The 7,252-nt window shown below is 39.7% G+C and overlaps 1 non-coding gene across 1 annotated transcript; it reads right to left on the bottom strand.

Annotated features, from left to right (window-relative positions):
- Nucleotides 1-547: 547 nt before the first annotated feature.
- Nucleotides 548-695, bottom strand: LOC114114219 (small nucleolar RNA SNORA62/SNORA6 family). The gene has a single exon (XR_003589050.1). It is a non-coding gene; the product is annotated as a small nucleolar RNA SNORA62/SNORA6 family (small nucleolar RNA).
- Nucleotides 696-7,252: the final 6,557 nt, after the last annotated feature.

The raw sequence follows: 7,252 nt of genomic DNA, 5'->3' as shown, positions 1-7,252 counted from the left end.
TCAAAAAAAAAAAAAACAAAAAAACAAATACAAATGTGCCTGTCCTTTATGTATTTTTTGGCATCTGATAGCCTCTTTGGACATTTCATATCATGCATTTTCTGTGTGTGTTTGTGTGTGCACGCATGCGCCAGTGTATGTGGGTAGGGACAGGAACTTATAGCAGGAATGAAAGCAAAAGCGAGTATTACTCCAAAATCTGATATCTAAAATAACATTTTGTAGTAAGACTGTATTTATAGAGAATGATTTGGTGCTGGGGTGGTAATATATTTGTTGAATATCCACATTAACAAATCAAGAGGCAGGCATAGCTGAACTAGAGTTTTACACAAGGGGTGCCTTATACACCCAGGAAGAAAAGTGGGGAGGGACTTGATCTCTGCAGTTCCAGAGGTTTGAGAAGAGGAAAATGCAGGGAAGCAGGAGGGCCAAGGGAGGGGACACTTGGGTGGACTTCTCTCCCCTGAATGCATGATTGATTTGGTGGAGTCTAAGAGGGTAGGTGGTGCTCAATCAAAGTAACTCCATAGTTTCTTCTCTTTTCTTTTGTAGCAAATGCCACTATCAAACTCCACTTGGGCCAGAGACCCTCGCGGTGTTAGTGCAAAGCCTGCCCCTCACATAGCACCCTATCTACACTTGTGAGTTCACCAGCCAGTGGCTTTCAACTTCATGGCCTAACAATGGGCAGCCAAGTACCTCCATCTCTGTAGCCTGTTTAGGTAGAAGGAAAGCCAGAGTTGACAATTTCTGAGCTACTTTTGATTTCTGTGTGCTGTGAACTGGAACCAGAAAGTCCCAGACACCATGGAGGGGCCACAGAAAACATCTGAGCAGAGAGTCAGTACTGATATAAACCAGAAGTCACGAGATAGTTGCTGTTAGTAGAAGACTTGATAATGGGTTGGCTTTGGGAAACTGAGAGAAAAGGACGAATCACAGTATATGGTAAGATTTTGATCTGAATAATAGGGGGAAGGCACAAAAATATGTACATCAGCAAGATGAGTTCATTTAAGGTAAAGATCTGGTGCTGAAAAATAAGGGTTGGAGCATGGAAGAGTTGAGAATAATTACTACATAAAGTACCACATAGTTATCATGTTAAGCAGCAGGGGGTCCTCAGGATCAGGGAAAAGATTCTTGGTGGTGAGTTACAGAATTTATTTTTTCCTTAAATTGGCTCCAAAAAGTGGTCTATAGATAAACTGAAATTTTTGTATGTGAGCAAATGCAACACATCTAATACACAAGAGTTTGGGATTGAGAAAATAGTAAATGCTCAAATAAAATTTAGAATGCTCTTATTTTTACCTTTAGAAATAAACTAGTTGTTTCAACCTTTTTTGGTTCTTCTGTTTCAGTGAAGAGCAGTTGGGCTAGGAGGCAGGCAAACTGGAGCAGACATTGCAGTCACTTCTCACTCTTCCCGTTTTGTTTCCCTTCTCCTTCAAGTAATCTCCCAGCACTACTATTTCTTAACACTACTGGTGAAAGAGAAACTGTCTTCTGAAAGTCCTTTCTCTTCCTTGTGAGAAGTTCAGAAAGTCTAAAATTTATAATGGTCTAGACCATGGAAACTCAGTTCCTCCTTTGGCACTAACTTGTATATTTTAATTTGATGGACATCTGCTCAAGTGGGCCTTTATAAGAATATTTAAAAGGTATAAAAGAGAGAAATCCTAATAGAAAGTGGGCGGAAATGAATGAAAGTTACATATTTGTAGACCAATTGATAGATATTAGGGTGTGGGGGGGACATTCAGGACAAGTCCTTGTCATTGATCTTCCTGGCACTAGAGTTCCACTCCTTTCTCTCATAAAACATATGACTAAAATTTTCACTGTCCACTCTAGGCCTTCAAGGTGTTGGGAAACTGTGGATCATTCCTCCAACTGGTGGAAGAGGAGACAGGAAATGGAGACTTCTGAGAGTTGGAGAGTGTCCCAGAGGAAAACGATATTGGACAAACCTCAAGAGTAGCAGAAGACCTAGTGATCGAAAGCAGGGTTAAGTCAGTGGAGGGGATTGAGTAGGAGGACATGAGGCATGGCTGGAAGGACTAATGCAACTTGGAACATGAATTGAAGGAGAAATTATAATGGACACAATATAGGCTTTTGAAACTGAATATTTTCTTTTAAATCACATGCTAAACTTGTGCGCAACGAACATAAGTAAGTAAAATTCTACTCATAAAAGCCTTTTCCTAGGTGACGGTAAGTCTAGTATAATGTTTTTTCAGTCAATGTGATAAAAGCAAAAGAATTCTGGAAGCAAGTATATCTTTTAATTGTAAGAGGCCTTTTCTTCTTTTCTTCAATTGGCCATGCTGAGGAGAGAGACCTTGGAACAGAATATTAAACAAGCCGCAAAATGTTTCACTAGACACAATTAATGTCAGATAAATGTCTGCTCTTCAAATGCAGTGAAATATTTCATGTTACCAGTGTTTTAGGTGAAATCATACCCCTGAGTCTTAAACAGAAGGTGATGCTGGTACATTTAGATCACTGGCCAGCATCTCATTGGCAGTTATTACTTAGTTAAACTGACTTAATTTAATGTTTGTCTTTCTCTCCCTCCCTTCTTTCCTCTTTTTTCTCTTTCTTTCATCAACAACAAACCTACAGAATAACCAGGCAACTGAATATTATTCATACATAATTGCCACATCCTGTTAGATAATGAGCATACATATGAAAGGCTCATAAAATAGCAAATTTTTGTTGAACAACACACTTCCTACACACTCCTCACTCCCTTCGATCTGGCTTCCACCCCCATCATTCCTGAAATAGCTCTTGCTAAGGCCACCAATCATTCTTAGGACCTTGAATTTAAAGGATACTGTTCAGCCTTCATTTTACTTGATTCCTCAGCTGATTTCACAACAGCAAATCATTCTGTCCTTAAAACAATCCCTTTCCTTGTCTTCTGAAACAAAGCCATTCTCCTGGGGTCTTTTTCCCTCTTGCCCGTTTCAGACATCTTTTGCTAGCTCATTTTACTCTGCTGCTGCTAAGCCGCTTCAGTCGTGTCTGACTCTGTGCGACTCCATAGACAGCAGCCCACCAGGCTCTGCCGTCCCCGGGATTCTCCAGGCAAGAACACTGGAGTGGGTTGCCATTTCCTTCTCCAAAGCATGAAAGTGAAAAGTGAAAGTGAAGTCACTGAGTCGTGTCCAACTCTCAGCGACCCCATGGACTGCAGCTCTTTAAATATTGAAGTTCCTTAAGGCTTGTTTCCGGAATTCTTTCTCTTCTCATCCGATATTCAGACTCATTGTTAGACTGATCATCTATGTGTCAGTGACCCTCAAATTCATATTTTCAGTTTGAATGAGTCTCTCCAGAGTCTCAGATCTGTGTATTTGGCCTGCTTGATACCAGGAGGTCTCACAAAGACTCCAAGATGACACGTCCCAAACCCAGCTCATGATGGTACCTGCAACCTCCTTCAGTAACCCCTATCATAATAAGTGGTGTCATCATTCACAGAAGTTCAAAAGCCAGAAATCTAAGCATAATTCTTGACCAGATCTAATTTTCTGTTTTATTGTTATCACTGTGGTCAAAGTTATCTTCACCACTTGCTCTGACTAATGCTGTTGCCTCCTAAAGAATATTCAGGACATTCAGTCTTTGGACATTTTCATTGCTACCCAAGTACATTAAAAAATGTAAATTTTATCACATCAATATCCTGCTCAAAGCCTTTGAATGACTTCCCATTGCTATTAGACTAAAATCTCATCTCCTGACACTCTCTCACCACCTTCGTACCCTTCCTGTGATGCAAATATTAACCTTGTTAATTTCTTTGAATGTATTATGTTCTCTTCTCACCTCTGTACCCATCCTCCTACTTGAAATACTTTTCCGTCTGCACTTAACTGAAGATTTCTACTCTGCCATCAGATTTCATCTCTACCCTCATAGTCTCATGGAAACTTCATGTTGTCTACAGTGTTCTATGCTCTCAAAAATCCCTGTTATTTACCTTTGCAGAATTTGCCAGAATTTACAACTCTCTATTTATGAACTCGTTGACTTATTATGTGTCTTCCTCACCAAACTGCAAGCTCCATGGGGCCAGAACCTGTTGCTTTTCTGCTGATCATTCTGTACCTAATGCTAATCATAGTGCCTGGCATATAATTTATATGTTACTTGTTGAACCAATGGAGAGACTATTTCTGTGCTGGTTTCTGACTCATGCAAAAGAAAAATGAGTTAATTTTAGTTAACTTAAAATTAACTTTAGTTAATTAGTTTAGAGACCACAAGTGGTCTTTATTTTAGAGACCACAAGTCTCTATAGACATATAAATTTATAAATTTATGAGCTTGTTAGGGAAGGCACCAAAATAATTTAACTCAGTGAAAAAAGAAGACTTTAAACCTATATAACATTCAGCCTAGAATGTCCTTGGAGTTAGAAGTACACTTTTTTCTGAGGTCTTTGGAAAATTGACTGTTATTTATAACTATTATTGTTTCTTTCTTGTAGTTCAGAAGATCAATGAATGATGGACAAGAGCAGTGACTAGAGTATGATGATGACAAGCTTGGGCAAAGTGGGCAGTATTCAGCTCCCAGCTCCACTGACCATCACAGAAAGGTAGTGGTGGGCCTCACATGTGACCCTGAGAGGCCCATGCAGAGCCTTTAGAGCACGCTTGGAGAAGGCATGTGCTGGTGTGTGCTGGGATGCTGAGTTTTTGTCACGAGGGGAAAAGAGCAGATGATCATTTACAAATACTTCACAATTATTTCTTGTTCCAACCTGAAATGAAGCATACAGAATGTCCATGCACTAGCTTATGGATCCTATCACCAAAAAAAGGCAGAGGCTAAAGGTTGGAGTCTGCAGGTATTTCCTTTCAGAATTTGTCCCCCCAACCCCCACAGGAAGAAACTAAAGTAAACGAAAATATGGTTATTCCATTGGCACCAGAATAACATGTATGCATTTCTAGATTGCTGAAATTCAGTTAAAACAATAAGGATTGATTCAGGAGTGAAAATATGACATCAGAATTACCCTTTCTGCATTTTCTAGTTATCTGAATAGCTGTCACCAATTGAATTCAGAATTCTAATTCTTCTAATAGAAACAGTAAAGAGAGAATGGACTCCAGTATTTCAAACAGCTTTTGTGTCACTGGCCTTGAAATTTTGTCTCTTTTCTTTTTCAAGGTAAAGGATCTGGTTTTGTTCTGTTTATTTTGTTTAGTCATGCCATGAGGAAACAAGGTATATAAGTTAATTATTTTAATCCAAATAAAATGATAACAAACTGTAATTATATGATATGCTTCTCAACTGGCCAATTTACTTAAACAGAGTATAAAAAAGATTTTTTTTTGGTTATTTGTAAACAAGTGGCCAAAATATTCCTTATAGAAATGGATTACTCTAAAATCACACCATCCTAGAAAAAATCTAGTAGTGAATAAAATACAAATCTTATTCTATTCTATCCCAGATGTCTTGTCTACATTACTATAGTTTCAGAAGATTTAAAACAGTTGTTGAGACCCATAAGAAACTATACTAAGTTATTATGACCTTACCATTTTTACCCTTCAGGGACAATTTTCTCTGTGAGTCTCAGATCTGGTGTAAAATCTCATAAAAATTTATAAGATCTCTTATGAAATAATTGTCATCTTTAGAGAACATGGGTATTAAAGTCAACAAAAATAAAAATCACTTACCAGGACTCAACCATACTGGCACCCTGATCTCAGATGTCTAGCTTCCAGATCTGTGAGCCCTCATGAATAGGATGAAGAAGAATCCAAAGAGCTAGCTTGCCCTTTTTTCCTTTTCTTTGCCCTGCTTTAAAAAGTTGTCCTTCTGCAATCTGGAAGAGGGCTCTTACCAGGACCCGACTATACTGGCACCCTGATCCCAGACGTCTAGCCTCCAGAACTGTGAGAAATTCAGTTCTGTTGTTTAGGCCACCCAATTTATGGTATCTTGTCATGTAGCCTGAGCTGACTAAGATTGCCGACTAAGGTCCATCTAGTCAAGGCTATGGTTTTTCCGTAGTCATGTATGGATGTGAGAGTTGGACTGCGAAGAAAGCTGAGCACCAAAGAATTGATGCTTTTGAACTGTGGTGTTGGAGAATACTCTTGAGAGTCCCTTGGACTGCAAGGAGATCCAGCCAGTCCATTCTGCAGGAGATCAACCCTGGGATTTCTTTGGAAGGAATGATGCTAAAGCTGAAACTCCAGTACTTCGGCCACCTCATGCGAAGAGTTGACTCATTGGAGAAGACTTTGATGCTGGGAGGGATTGGGGGCAGGAGGAGAAGGGGACGACCGAGGATGAGATGGCTGGATGGCATCACTGACTCGATGGACGTGACTCTGAGTGAACTCTGGGAGTTGGTGATGGACAGGGAGGCCTGGTGTGCTGCGATTCATGGGGTCACAAAGAGTCGGACACAACTGAGCGACTGAACTGAACTGAACTGAGAGTGGGTCCTAAATCCAATGATTGATGTTTTTAGAAAAGAAAGGAAAAAAAGATCCAGACATAGAGACACAGATATAGAAGGAAGAAGGCCATATGAAGATGGAGATCAAGTGCTTCAGCCACAAGCTAAGGAACACTCATTATTGCCAGGAACCCTCAGAAGCTCAAACCAAGGAGGAATTCTATTCTAGACGCTTCAGAGGGTCACTGGCCTTAATGACACCTGATTTCAGACTTCTGGCCTCTAGAACTGTGAGAGAATAATTGTTTTAAGTCACTAGTTTAAAGTAATTTGTTATGGCAGCCTAGAAAACAAACATAACCTCCCAAACTTTTCCCCATCTTCTCCACTTCACAGTTGAATTCATTGAAGGAATCACCTACAATTGCTGTGTGTTTTTTTTTTTTTTTTAAATTGGGTGACATTCACTCCTCATCCACTGTAGTCTGAGGTCTACCCTCCTCATCATTTCACAGAAATTGCTTTCACCAGATTTATCAAGAGCCCCTTGTGGCCATATACTTCTCAGCTTTTGCATTATTTCATTATTCATTATTTCCTTTTACCATTTCCTCCCTGAATTTGTTGACTGCATCCACAAATTTTTCTCATTATTTTTGTGGCCACTCTGTTTCAGTGATTATTTGAGTTCCTCTTGTTTTTGTTGGGCTTCCCTTGTAGCTCAGCTGGTAAAGAATCTGCCTGCAATGCAGGAGACCTGGGTTTGATCCCTGGGTTGGAAAGATCCCCTGGAGA

Source organism: Ovis aries, chromosome 3 (genome assembly GCF_016772045.2).
Source record: "Ovis aries strain OAR_USU_Benz2616 breed Rambouillet chromosome 3, ARS-UI_Ramb_v3.0, whole genome shotgun sequence".
NCBI classification, from domain to species: domain Eukaryota; kingdom Metazoa; phylum Chordata; class Mammalia; order Artiodactyla; family Bovidae; genus Ovis; species Ovis aries.
This window is presented reverse-complemented; position numbering and strand designations above follow the sequence as displayed.